The sequence below is a fragment of the Amblyomma maculatum genome, chromosome 1, assembly GCF_055883805.1.
Source record: "Amblyomma maculatum isolate TAMU_Amacu chromosome 1, ASM5588380v1, whole genome shotgun sequence".
Taxonomy (NCBI): domain Eukaryota; kingdom Metazoa; phylum Arthropoda; class Arachnida; order Ixodida; family Ixodidae; genus Amblyomma; species Amblyomma maculatum.
The window spans coordinates 439,230,775-439,245,684 of NC_139344.1; the positions used below are offsets into that span (position 1 = coordinate 439,230,775).

The following is a 14,910-nucleotide window of genomic DNA, read 5'->3' on the forward strand; positions in this document are numbered from 1 at the left end:
CCGGACTGGGCCTCCTCCGATGAGTGGCCGAGCGCAAGGGGTGGCAGGCCGGACTGGGCCTCCTCCGATGAGTGGCCGAGCGCAAGGGGTGGCAGGCCGGACTGGGCCTCCTCCGATGAGTGGCTGAGCGCAAGGGGTGGCAGGCCGGACTGGGCCTCCTCCGATGAGTGGCCGAGCGCAAGGGGTGGCAGGCCGGACTGGGCCTCCTCCGATGAGTGGCCGAGCGCAAGGGGTGGCAGGCCGGACTGGGCCTCCTCCGATGAGTGGCCGAGCGCAAGGGGTGGCAGGCCGGACTGGGCCTCCTCCGATGAGTGGCCGAGCGCAAGGGGTGGCAGGCCGGACTGGGCCTCCTCTGATGAGTGGCCGAGCGCAAGGGGTGGCAGGCCGGACTGGGCCTCCTCTGATGAGTGACCGAGCGCAAAGGGTGGCAGGCCGGACCGGGCCTCCTCCGGTGAGTGACCGAGCGCAAGGGGTGGCAGGCAGGACCGGGCCTCTCCTGGCTGCCGCCTGCTACAATGCGGGCGAAGGAGCGTGGCCAACACAGAGCCTGGTGTTTTGGTCATCTCATCACCCGGCGGCCAGGGTATGGGGCTGCTGCAGACGTCAGCCTAAGCGACGTAAGGGACGAGGAAAGAAGTCGTCTCCTCTGGCCCAGACAGCCCCGGCACCAGAGGTGATTGGCGGCCCCTTGGAACGTGAATCACGGCCCCAGGACGTCAAGGACCAGGTAAGCGATTTGCCGTCCACTTTCCGCCTCCAGGATGCCCGCCCTGACAATGCACCATTGGTGGCTGTTCAAATAGCGGGGATAGAAGTTCCCGCTCTGCTGGACACCGGTTCCACTGTTTCTGTTTTTGGCGATAAGGTTAGGCGAGCATGCGATTCAAGACATTTGCAGTTACGAGAAGTGACTACAAAGCTTCGAATGGCGTCGCCACAGATAGCGTCAGCAACCTCTGCAGTACGCCTAACAGTTACCGTGAATGGTCGCAAAATAAGGCAGCGCTTCCTGCATCTTCGCGGACTTTCTTGTCCGGTAATTTTGGGCCGTAACTTCATCTCAAAGGCAGGGATCATTGTCGACCTACATTCAGGCAGCTACCGATACGGCAACAATGCACAACCACTCAAGTTCATTACAAAGATTACAGAGCGTCACTCAAATCTTCTGGTCACGGATTCCCCCTCAGTCGGAGTGGCAGAAAGTGGTGTTCTCACTGTCCTGCAGTCTTTCACAGGGTCACAAACGGAAAGATCCAGAATCCAGGCGACACTTGAGCCCTTCGCTACTATGTTCACGGAGGCTCCTGGAAAAGCTAACGTGCTGACGCACAGGATTGACACCGGCAGCTCCCGCCCGATCCGTTTCAACCCCCAGGCCATTGAGCGTCCACAAGCGAGGACTCCTGGATGCCGCTCTGGATGAAATGGTGGCTACCGGTGCAGTAAGACCCTCAAAGAGCCCTTGGGCTTTTCCCGTTGTTCTTGCGCCTAAGAAAGACGGCACAGCACGCTTATGTGTCGACTATCGGCGGCTTAACGCTGTAACAGTCAGAGATTCGTACCCTTTTCCATCAGTCGACTCTGTTATGTATACACTTGGATCAGCGAAATTCTTCACTACTCTAGACTGTAGCAGGGGTTTTCTGCAGATACCGATTGCCCAGAGTGACATCAAAAAAACTGCATTCACTTGCCATCGGGGCTTATTCTAGTTTGTTCGACTGCCTTTCGGTTTATGCAATTCACCTGCTACCTTTCAGCGCGTGATGGATATAGCACTCGGAGACGCGAAATTCAACTATGCGATGGCATACATGGACGACGTCGTGGTGTTTTCAGAAAGCCTAGATGAGCATCTGATCCATTTAACCACTGTTTTGCAACGAATGAAGGACGCAGGCATCACCATTAATCCACGCAAAGTGCAGTTGGTTTCGCGCAGAATCAACCTGCTTGGTTTCATTGTTGAACAGGGCACAGTCCGGCCTGACGAGGAGAAACTGCAGGCCATATTGCAGCTGCCATCACCAACAAACGTCAAGAGCCTGCAGCGATTCTTGGGCATGGTCGGTTTCTACCGCCACTTTATTCCAAACTGTGCGGACCTGGCAAGACCCCTTCATCAGCTTCTACGGAAGGGCGCCCGTTGGTCCTGGACAGACACGGAGCAGGAATCGTTTCGGTCGCTGTCAACAGCTATCGCCGACACTGCTCGTCTGCGGCTCCCGGACCTAAACCGGCCCTTTACAGTGCAGACTGATGCGAGTGAGTATGGAATAGGTGCTGTTTTACTTCAGGATCACGAAGGGAAGCTTTGCCCCTTGGCATTTGCAAGTCGCACTCTCTCATCGCCGGAGCGAAACTACACGGTAACAGAGAAAGACTGCTTGGCAATTGTATTTGCGCTAAAAAAGTTTGACATGTATTTGGATTGGGCTGAGTTTACAATTCAGACCGATCATCAGGCACTGTCTTGGTTGTCAAAGCTGCAGAACCCAGCCGGCCGTCTAGCCCGCTGGGCGCTCGCTCTTCAGAAATATAATTACAGGGTGGAGTACAAGAAAGGCACCTTCAACAAGGCAGCCGACGCCCTGTCCCGAGCTCCGTTACCTGCAGATGGCGAGCAAGCACCGCAAGTCCTGGTGATCGCAGAAGCGGCTGATGCCTGGGGAACGCTGGTTTCTCGTCAACAGCTGCTCCAAGCTCAGCTAAGCGATCCTCAGTGCATCCAAATAAGAAAGGGCCTGGACAGCGCCAACCCTGCAGGAAGCACAGCGCCTACCAGCAGCTATGGCTGCTACCTGGAAGCAGAGGATGGACTTCTCCTGAGATATATACCCGCTGCCGACACAGATGGTGGTGAGTCCCCATTTCGTGTTGTCGTACCAAAGAGCCTGCGCAAGCTCTTTTTAGAGTATTTTCACGACACACGCCTTGCAGGCCACAGCGATGGCAAGAAAACATATGAAAAGTTGGGTCGCATCGTGACTTGGCCCCGCATGAGAAAGGATGTCGTAGCATACGTCCGTACTTGTCTTACATGCCAGACAGCGAAGGCAAGGGGAGGTAAACCACCGGGCTTCTTGCAACCTGTGGAGAGCCGTTACCCGTGGGAAATTGTTGCCTGCGACGTAATGGGGCCTTATCCTTGATCTGTGAAAGGAAATCGCTACTTGCTAGTGGTCACTGATCATTTTTCTAAATGGGTTGAATTATACCCGCTGCGTAAACTGGACTCAAAAGTAGTCTGGGATAAACTCCTAGACGCATTCACTCGGTTCGGCTTCCCGGCGCAGCTAATCACTGATAATGCGACGTATTTCACGGGCAGGATATTTGCTGACACCTGCAAAGCTCTTGGCGTGCAGCACAAAAAGGCTACGCCCTACCATCCTCAGGCCAACATCACAGAGCGGGTCAACAGAAACCTGAAAAACATGCTCGTGGCTTTCACGGAACGTCACAAAGACTGGGATTTGCGAGTGCAGGAGATGGCTTTCGCCACTAGAACCACAGTAAACCGGTCGACTGGTTTTACGCCGGCAGCTATTCTTCTTGGCCGTGAGCTTCGATTTCCCATTGAACATGCCCTTACCCATGACTCTGATTTACAGGCTCCCAGTTATTCCAGGTTCACCCAGGATCTCTCCAGTCGTCTCGCCGGAACTCTACAGGAGGCCAGGGAGAACTTGGACCTCGCCCGCCTGGAGCACTGCGGCCAGTACAACAAGGGCAGGCGTCGTTTGCAGTTCGACGTTGGGGATAAAGTACTCCGCCGCTCGCACCCGCTAAGTAATGCCACAAAAGGATTTGCCGCCTCTCTCGCTCCTCGATGGACTGGTCCTTTTGTAGTAATAAAGCGTCTTTCGCGTCTGGCTTACATGCTTCGTCATGTGCAGGGCGGCCGGGAGATCGGACCAGTCAACGTCGCCGACCTGAGAAAGTACTACGAGCGGCCAGAAAGTACGTAACGGCACTCGGGTCTACCAGATGTGAACCACCTGGACCATCGTCTGATAATGCCAACAATCCAGCGGATTCCTTCAAGCGGGCGGCTCGTCAGAACCAGCACTGTTTTTGTACTCCTCCCAGTGCCCTTCTTTGTTTCGTTCTTAGAAATCTCGGGAGGTGTCCCGTCTTGAGAGGGGGGAGTGTGGGGCTCCTTAGCCCCTTAAGGTGTTTCAAACCGCGCGCGCGTTTTTCTATTTGTATTGTGTTTGCACGGGCAGCGCGAGTGCGCATGAGCAAGCAGGTAATCTTGGGGGGCGTGATGTTAGCGGCGACAGACGAGGGTAGATAAGCGCGTCAGAAGCGAGGCGCGGGGCTTTTTGCGCCGGCGGAAAGGCCGGCGCAGGGCAACCGGTGAGCGTCATGGGCCAGCAGGGTGTGCGCGGACGACCGAAAGAAGATCGCCGACGCGAAGATTGAAGCAGTGCCTGCAGGAACAGCCTAGCCGTATTTCTGTGAGTTGCTGTGCCGCGAGGGGCAATCTTTCTTGTGTCGCCGTTAGCGCTTTGGCCCCATTGCTCGTTTTATTCGCTCCGCAGTGTGTGTTGTTTCGCCGCGGTAAGGCCCTGACATTCTTGCCGCTTTCCGTTGTTCTATTGTCGCGCGCATGAACAGCCTGTTCTCAGCGCAGTAGCGGCTTATGTTTCTCTGTTTTGCCTTTTTTTGTTTATCCGGAATAAACCGATGTTTTTTAAGAGACTGGATTTGTCACTCGTCGGGCGAGACCATGGCTCGCGGACCCGTTTTTTGAAGGCGAGGCCTTCAGTACTTACGGAGAGTGCGGATGGAGTGATATAACAATTTATTACAAAATCAGCCTCATTCCGGTATGTTATGCATTTCATTATTATTAAACTCATAATGAGAGGGAAATATTTTCAGCAAGGACGTATTAGCAGAGCTAGCGTGCAAGTACACGATGATCCGTACCGTTCCGTCGGCCACTACTGTCAGCAAAAAGTTTTGTTTTGCTGTTGTCACTAATACCAACGATACGGTATGAGTCAGCAATGCACAAGAAAGGGTTCTTCTTTGCAATCTGTCGATTATTTAAAGAAATACAAAAAATAAGTGCGCTCTTTTGATGCCAGCCCAAGGCATGCCCCGTTGACGCGGGGTTGCGGGAAGCACGGCCGGCATGGCGTGCGGTAGCTACTGCGGTGGAGAGAGTGAAATGGGTATCATATTCTAGAGTGCGTCGTCGGTAAAAGTCTGTCTGATTTACACAAAACTTTCATGTGCTATCTAAATGAGGAACTAATGGAGAGGTAGGAAGCAGAATTGTATCACAGCCGCACTTTACTGTCGTTGCTTGTTTCCCGCATACGCTCACAGCAATCACCGTGCGGTTTCTTTTGTTTTTTGTCAAGTCCATGATCACGCATTGCTATTCCAATGACGTTAGCACAGAAAATGGTACTAATAAAGGGATTTAGGTCTTTAAATTGGCAAACTGCTAATTACCATAGACCCTCTGTCATGCATGAAGTGTGCGAATGCACAGCTCATTCGGGATTGACAATAGTGGGCTGCCCAAATAATTCTTATCGGAGAGTATTTTCCTCCGATACTCCTTTCTGTCGGTAAAATGGTCTATAGTAAACCTTGCCTTGCAGGCTGCATGAAAACGGTGGCTAAAAACGGCCGGTAGTGTTTTTATGTCTGCCACTGCAGGTGACCCAGAGTTTACGTACAACGTGACGTAGGCTTTGATAAATGGTGCTCAGTTGACAGCACCGCATGTCCGGAGGCGTACGCATGCACCCTCAGGCGATGGGCAAGACATTGATACGTGGGGTTGAGCTATAGTAAACTAGAGGCGCAGCACGGTTTTCCACACAACTCCATTGCTCGTCCGGTTGCCCCATCTGACTGCATGTAACACGCTGTTCCCCGAGAAGCTCGTCTTCGTCTCCGGAAGCCACCGCCCAAGGCGAGCAATGGAAGGAGCGCGCTGCCGTCGCTGATGCTCGTCGACTGGTGAGCTCACCATAAGTCGTGAAATGCGTCCCTTACTCCGCACTCGGTAGACTCCGAAACGTGGTTCAGTCATCCGGTGACGCCTTGAAATGTGTGAGTGCCACAGAAGCGTAATGCGAGGATTAATTACTGCACTGCTGTCGGCAGCTGATCACGGTTATCCATGTTTGACGAACGGCAGAAACAGCAGGAACGCAGGACAGCAGGGACAGCAGGAAGAAGGAACGCACCAGATTAGTAAGAAAGAAACCCATCAACTAATTAGCTGTGGAGGTTAGGGCAGAAGAGTTGAGCCTCTCGCAGCAGAGCAGATATTCAGCTCTAACCGAGGATGGCGACATTACCCTAGAAGCAATGAACAATAATTTCCGAGATATCATTACTGAGTGCGCGGTAGATGTAGGCGGTTGGATAGTTAGAGAGTATACCGGTAAGCTGTCTAAGGAGACGAAAGATTTGATTAAGAAACGCCAGAGTATGAAAGCTTCCAATCCAATAGACCAGATAGAATTGGCCAAGATATCAAAGCTAATCAATAAGCGCAAGGTGGCCTATATAAAGAAGTATAACATGGAGAAAATTGAGCATGCTGTAAAGAACGGAGGAAGCCTTAAAGCGGTAAAGAAGAAATTGGGCACAGGCGAAAACCAGATGTATGCGATAAGGGACAAGGTGGACAACGTCATCACGAATATGGACAAGATAGTCAAAGTAGCCGAGGAGTTCTATACAGATCTCTAAGCAGCCAAAGTAGTCAGGACCGTAATGTGATTGGCGGTAAGGGAAAAACCGTCAGACGGGCCACCAGTGACGAAGGACGATGTCAAGAAAGCATTAGAAACAATGAAAAGGGAGAACTCAGCTGAAGAGGATCAGATAACTACAGATTTGTTACAGGTCGGGTAGGATATCGTGCTCGAAAAACTGGCCACCCTGTATACGCAGTGCCTGGTATCATCGACGATACCTCAACCATAGAAGAATGCAAACATTATCCTTATTCACAAGAAAGGGGACTCTAAGGACCTTAAAAATTACAGACCAATAAGCTTAATGTTTGCTACGTATAAGGTACTTACTAAGATAATCGCTAAAAGATTCAGGACAACCTAAGACTGCAACCGAGCAAAATATCAAGCAGGGTTCGGAAATGGTACTCTACTATCGATCTTATACATACCATCAATCAGGTGATAGAAAAATGCTCGAAATATAACCAGCCCTTATAAATAGCATTCATTGATTACGAAAAAGCATTACTCAGTTGAAACTTCGGCGGTGATGCAGGCATTGCGAAATCAGGGCGTAGACGAGCCGTACGTGAAAGTGCTGAAGATATATATAAGGACTGCACAGCAACCATAGTTCTGCGTAAAGAAAGTAAAAAAAATTCCATAAAGAAAGTTGTTAGGCAAGGAGACAAGATTTCTACAGTACTATTCACAGCTTGCTTAGAGCAAGTATTCAGAGACTTGGAATGGGAGCAGTTAGGGATAAGGGTAGATGGAGAATACCTCAGTAATCTGCGATTTCTGATGACAGTTCCTTGCTAAGTAACTCGGGGGATGAACTGTAAATAATGATTGATGACCTAGACAAGAAAATTATAAATGAAGGCTTAAAAATCAATATGCAGAACACTAAGGTAATGTTCAACAGCCTCGGGGAGGAACAGCAGTTTACATTGGGCAGCGAGGCACTGGAAGTAATAGGCGAATATGTCTACTTAGGACAGGTGGTAACCGCAGATTAGGACCATGAAAAGGAAATAACAAGAATAATATTGGGATGGAGCACATTTGGCAAGCACTCGTATATTATGACTAGCAGCCTACCGGTATGGCTCAAGAGGAAAGTATACAATAGTGGCATTTTACCTGTACTCACCTATGGGGCTGAAACGTGGAGGCTAACCAAGAGGGTTCTATTTAAGTTGAGGACAACTCAGAGGGCTATGGAAAGAAAAATGGTAGGGGTAGCATTAAGAGATAGGAAGCATGCTGAGCGGGTAAAAGAAATAACTCCAGTTACTGACATTCTAGTGGAAATTAAGAAGAAATGGGCATGGGCAGGACATTTAGTGCGAAGAGAGGATAACCGATGGTCGCTTAGGGTAACAAACTGGATTCCAAGGGAAGAAAAACGTAGCAGTGGCCGGCAGAAAGTTAGGTGGGCGGATGAAGTTTAGAAGTTCGCAGGGGTCAAGCGGATGCAGCTAGCATAGAACCGGGTTAAGTGGAGAAATATGGGAGGGGCCTTCGCCCTGCAGTGGGTATAGTCAGGCTGATGATGATGATGATGAGTGACAGCAGGAGGCTAGTCACGGCCGTGTACGTAAAACAATAATGTGTCAGCAATTCCGCGTCGCTTCCGCGTCGCTTGCATCCTGGTTGTATCCACTTTCGGAAACAGCTAGGTATACCGGTAGATCGACATCCTCGCAGCAAGGTAACGATGGGACGTTCGCAATGTTTACAAGTGGAGTGGCGGTCTACAAGGTATACAACCGAAGGAATACTGGGACACGACACAGGAAATGAGAGCGGAGGTCCGGAAACGGATCCATGTCCCCCCATTACCAAAGAACATGCACCCTGAATATAATAAGCAAAGACGGGATAAGTGGGCCGAAACACAGACACGGAAATTCTAGACGGAAAATTCAGGTAGAATTGCATATGTAGACTCTGCATACTGCGGCAAAAGAAAAATGAATGCACTCGTACTCAATGGCAAGTGAGAAATGGTTACAGCAGTGTCTATAAAAACAAAATTCATACAGACAGCGGAATAGCCTGCAATAGCTCTGGCTCTTGCTCAGACCGAGGCAAAATATATAGTCAGTGACAGCAAAAGCGCGGTCTGGAGCTACGCCGCTGGAGTAATAGCAAAGATCGCGGGTATAATCCTCGATAAAAAGCGAATAGAAAGAGACGTCACAATTTTTTGGACGCCAGCCCACGCAGGCGTGCCCGGAAACGAGGCGGCACACAAACTAGCCCGAGATCGCACACACCGGGCTGGAGAAGTGCCACCGGAGCAAGGCAAACAAGAAGACCTGATTAACTATAGCGAAATAGCAATGCACTACAGACTGAGCCGGTGGGTCCTACCGCCACCAGACCCCACGTTAGGCAAAGAGGAAGCCGTAGCATAAGAAAGCTACTGACAAATACATACCCGAACCCAGTTCTTGTCAACCATATATGGCCATAAGTACGATCAGACCTATGTTCTTTATGTAAGGAAAGGGGATCACTAGATCACATAATATGGGAATGTGCAAAGTCACCAGGCAGGGCTAAAAATATAACTAAACACACCTGGGAGACCCTTCTGCGAAGCTCAGACCCAAGAGCCCAAAGAGAAATTGTTCGACTGGCCGAAGATGCCGCCGGAGTCCAAGAACTACCGGTCTGCAACTAAGGCGACTCTCCCACCTTCCGAGTCTAACCCCCGAAGAGCGGTTTAGTCACTTTGCTGGACAAATAAAAGTTTCTCTCTATCTCTAGGAGCGTGCAATGTAGCATCGTTGGCTGCACGAGATTCTCGAAAAAACTCGAGTTTCTCCGCAGCCGGACGTCCGATTCCCGCAAAAGTTTCTTTTTGAAACGAAATAAAGGCCTGTAGAGCCGCATGGAGCGGGAGTTCAATGGCAGACATGTTTGTAAATATGGCGGTTGGAAACTAATCACCGCCTGGTCATGGCGAATATCAGTTGTTGGTATACGCCGTTTTTTGTGAGGGCAACAAAAACAAGAATAGGCAGACGTCAAAGACCGCACGAAAAGGCAAGGAATAGAGAACAAGGCGACGGGTCCGCGCTTTGTCCTGTCACCTTCTTCTCTGTCCCTTGTCTTTTCGCGCGGTTGTATGATGTATTCCAATACTAGTCACCAACTAGCCCACCTCTAACTATTATATTTGGCAGACACCAAGAAACGCCCAATCACAGATCTCACCATACGGTTTGCAGCTTGTGCATCTGCGGCGAGAACGTTTCAGTCGAACTTTGTCAATAATCAGTTTGCTAGCTCTCGCTCGCATATGAAGGCTTAACCCTGTTGAGCCATGATCAATTTTTTTCTCCGTTAATGTCAAAAGCTAATACCGCGCACTTGGCAACGGTTGTCATTTTTCACAAAGATACAAAGTGTATGTACTTAGACTATAATGCATAGTAACGTTTTCATTCATAATGTGGGTCGAATTAGGCTGCGCAGCAGCTGCAATACGTCAGTTGTGCAGGTAGCGTGTGCATCGAGCTTGTGAGCATAAAAACTGTTTCACATGCAAGCAGAAACTCTGGTGACTTTTTGAAGATCATAAGCTGTCGAGATAGTTGGCTTTCCATCGTTTGTGCAGCGCGTAGCCGGATAAGGACAAAGAACGGAGGAACAAATCGGACGTACAGGCGCCGAACTGCAACTTTAATTGCAGTTCAGCGCCTGTGCGTCCTATTTCTTCCTCCCTTCTTGGTCCTTGTCCGACTACGCGCTGCACAAACAATGGTGATTTCTGCCGCGGCGACACAAAAACCTGTTGTTAGCGGTCGCGCCGGCTTGAGCGGCCAAATCGACGCAGTTTCACCAGGTTTCAAATTTTTCGCTTTCTAGCTGCCGTTCCCCGTGGTGCTCGCCCAATCACTTGCACATGAACCGCACTTCATGCACTGAATTGGTCTTGCGCAAAAGAAGTGCCTATATTCTTCGCATTAAAGGGCATCAGCGATTATATTTCTTCCGCTATGTATACAAAGTGATATAGCATACTGTAACTAAATAGCCGTATAATTATAGAGTCTTGCAGCATTTTTTCTCAGGTGCGCCTCAGTGTTTCTTCCTCTAAATATTTAGTTTGTATTTCGAAGCAATGTTTTCTTCGAATTTTCGAAAAGGGTCACTGAAACAAGAGAAATATAATTAAATATTTAGAGGAGCATGTACCTATATCAATTATAAGTACAAACAAATTACAGTATGACGCCGCAGAACGCAGATACTTCGTGTAAGAGGTTTAAATGCAGAAAATTGCGCTTTTAGTTTAGTCACTTGCCCGTTGCACAAGTCTTCGTCGCCGACGCCACTGATTGTTAACGTTCTTGAACACTCCAGCCTGTAAGTCCATCGCTGGGCCTTCAAGCAGCAAAAGTTAAACTTTCCTGCTTTGAATAGCACTTTAATTTATGTATATACTTTTACAGACAACGGCATGATTTGTTTCCTAAAAATTTAGCAATTTCATTGCTTCTGCAGCATCCGAAGACATTGTCGCGGGAGCACGAATCTGATCGAATTTTAGTTCCGAATTCATTCAAGTGGATGTCTCTGAAAACGGCAGACATATGAAGGTATTTTTTGGCGATAAAATTCCGATTTGTGACCAAACCGACGCTCCGGCTGTTTTCTTGAAGCAGAACAGCTACATTAGGGAATAAGCTTGATTTCTGGAATATTTTGTTTGCGAGAACAGAAACGTATCCTAAAATAACACTTTGAGAGCACAATTGTCTACTTCCGGGCAGCAGGATAGAGCAGCGTTCGTTTTCGCATGGCGTAACCTGTTGCCAGACCGTATACCAGGTTCGGCAGGCAGGCACATACTTGTGCTGTAGCGAAGAATGGCTGCTTTCCAGTGCTTTTATTTGTGAGCATATGCGCAAAACGCAATGAATACAAATAAAGAATAAATTCGGGGACGCATAAATATAGGTGTATCACCAGAACTGGCACATTCCAAATAGCTGCGATGACTCCGCAAAGACGGGAAAATTTGTCGGCAGCGTTTAGCCGCGAGGCAATAATTTTCATGACTTATACGGCTGAAATCAGCGTGGTATAATAAAATTCATTGTTTTGCTCCTTGATTACAAAATGTTTGCTTGCCAATTGCACACTCGTTTAAAAACCCGGTCTCAACCGAAATTGTTCCCTGCAGAATATACAACGGGTGCGCACCATAGTCCAGATATTACAGCAGCTTGAACTGCAAGTACCATTTCGCTAGAAAAAAAAATCACAACTGAAAAAAATATATTGTTGAAAAACATGCGCTGGGAAATAGAAAGCCTCTGATAAAAGGCCAGAACTTTGTTCACTCGGACTGCTCAGAAATGCTACTGCTGCTATTTCCGGCGCTGCTCATCTAACTAGACTCTTTGAGCTGTGAGGTAGAACAAAAGAATAAGTTTGCTTAAGCTACGATAACTGTCCATGATAACCAAATCGCTACCAAACAATGGCCACCGAATACTAATGGATGTGCTTTTGAAACATATGGGCATGTTTACTTTGTTTGAAAGCAGCCAGCACCTATTCCCCTTCCCGCACCCATCACATGATCGACACCGGGTCTGCACACCCGATTAGTCAGATGCCATTCCGTGTCTCACCTTAAGAACATAAAAATATTTCACGAACAGGTTCGTGATAGGATGCAAGAAGAAATTAGCCCGTGGGCCGCCCCTGTGATTCTCATGAAACAGAAAGATGGCACATGCAGATTTTGTGTCGACTATCGCCGCCTCAACCCTGTCCCATTGAAGAATGTTTGCCCACTTCCATGCGTTGTTGATGCTATTGACTACCTCCATTCAGCTTCCTACTTTTCCTCTGTTTATTTACAGTCCGGATACTGGCAGATTCCGATGCATCCAAATGACAAAGAGAAGATTGTGTTCGGGACTCCAGATGTGTTATACGAAGTTAATGTGATGCCTTTTCGGCTAAGCAAACGCTCCGGCTACCTTTGAAAGATTCATGGACACCCTTCTGCGTGCACTGAAGCGGAAAATTTGCATGTGTTACCTAGATGACGTAGTGATTTTCGAAACCTTCACCGATCATCATAGCCTTTTTGCTGTTGTCCTTAACTGCATGGAGAAAGCCGGTCTTATGCTCAACTCTACGAAGTGCCGCTTTTGGGAATGCCAGATCGTTGTGCTTGGGCATTTTGTTGACAAAGACGGTGTTAGGCCTGGCCCACAGAAGATTGAAGCTGTCAGCTGCATCAAAGAGCCCAAGTCTGAAAGAACTAAGGAGCTTCCTGGGACATTTCTCTTACTTTCGACGCTTCATCCCTACGTTTGCTGACGTAGCCTGCCCCGTCACATTCCTCTTGCAGAAATATACTCCTCTCACATCAGCCCCGAATGTTATTCTGCGTTACGTCAGCTCAAGTTTCTTTTTAATTCGCGGCCCATACTAAGTCATTTCAGCCGGACAGCTGCCACTGAACTCCACATTGACGCCAGTGGCATCTGCGTGGGTGCTGTACTCATACAACGAGCCACATAGCGGGAATCAACTCCTCGCTTAGGCAAGCCGCACCCTCAGTTAGTCGGAACGCAATTTTATCGTGACAGAGCAAAAGGGCCTTACCGTCGTGTTCGGCGTACAGCGGTCTCGCTCGTACCTTTATGGACGCGCATTACAGTCATCACTGATCATCATTCGCTCTACTAGCAAGCGAATCTGCCCGACTCATGCGATGAGTTGGTCCGCAGATGGGCATTACGACTTAAGGATTTTAACTTTACAGTGTCGTACAAACGCGGTTCCCAAAACGCCAAAGCTTCTTGCCTCTCGCTGCTCCCTCTAGCGACTGCACTTTGAGATGACAACTTTGGCGACTATCTTGCGCCGTTTCCGTATTTTTGGGATCTTCGCACTTTTCAGCGAGAAGAACGCGAAGATCAAGGCTTGGCACCGCTTTTTGAAAAAGCTCGTGATCCAGCATCTGAAAAGCCTTTCTGCGTTCGCGATTGTTTGCTCTAAGGAAACAAGATTTGTCTGGCGGTGCACATTTTTTTCTCGTCGTTCCGGCTAGCCTCTACTCCTTTGTTCTACACGTAATGCGGGATGACGTTACAACTGGACGCTAGGTGTTTGCCAGGACTCTTACCGAATTAAGGAACATTTATACTGACCAAATAAGCGTCGAACGACTAAGTGTTATGTGACCTGTGTGCAGTGCCAGCGATTCACCTTCCCAAGACTTCCCCGCGGGGCGCTTACATCCGTTGACAGCATAGACCACACCATATGAGGAAGTGGGTTTTTACCTGATTATGCCTGCTTCCTCGCTCGTACGAAGGCAATCGTTGGGTCATAATATGCGTTGATCATCTCACGCGTTACTGCGACCATCATTTTGCTACCGTCCCTGACTTCTCTTCCTTTCAGCCTCACGCTGTTATCCTTCGTCATGAGGCTCCTCATGTTATTATTAGTGACCATAGCCGCCAGTTTGCGGCAAATGTTGTAGAACAGCTTCTAAACTTTGTATTTGCCTAGTTGCGTAACTCTACACCATACCCCCTCCAAGCAAATAACCTCGTTGAACGTACAAACCGGACAATGACAAGCATGCTTCGAGAGTCGAAAAACGTCGCTTTTCACCACAAGAACTGCGATGGTGCGCTTCCCGTCATTACATATGCCTATAATACCTCAAAGCACGAAACAACTGCTTATAGTCCATTTTTCGTCGCTATGACCGTCCGCTTCCACATTCTCTCGACGTTATTGTACCGATCTCTATCGACACCGAGCCTTCTGTTTCGAGGTCGCGTAGGGCGACGGGGGGGGGGGGGGGGGGGGGTTGGAGTCCTTTGGTTCCTTTGGGTTGATCAGATCTTTGTGGTGAACTTGTCTCTAGTCATTTCGTCTGTGCTCTTTGTCTTCAGATCAGGGCTCGGGGCGGAGCGTTGGTAGTTGCGGCTGGTCGGGTCTGGGCAGGAAGGGCTGGGGCGTAGCTGCATGGCAATAGTCAGGGGCTCGCGGGCCGATAGTCCTGGTGTACGGATGTAGTCGAGCCTCCAAGGTGAAAATGGAGATGATCTACATCGCACCTGCAACCAGAATGCTACGCTGCGATAAGCAAGAAGACGGCACAGCATTGCGATAGGATGAAGGATGA

General features: G+C 49.1%; 1 protein-coding gene across 1 annotated transcript in view; it reads left to right on the forward strand.

Annotated features, from left to right (window-relative positions):
• The first annotated feature begins 3,164 nt into the window (after positions 1 to 3,164).
• LOC146209533 (uncharacterized) overlaps positions 3,165 to 14,910 on the forward strand; it is a 53,778-nt gene continuing 42,032 nt past the window's right edge. The window contains exon 1 of the mRNA XM_084580405.1: positions 3,165 to 4,466. The gene's annotated coding sequence lies outside the window, so the exon portion shown is untranslated. The remainder of the gene's footprint in view (positions 4,467 to 14,910) is intronic.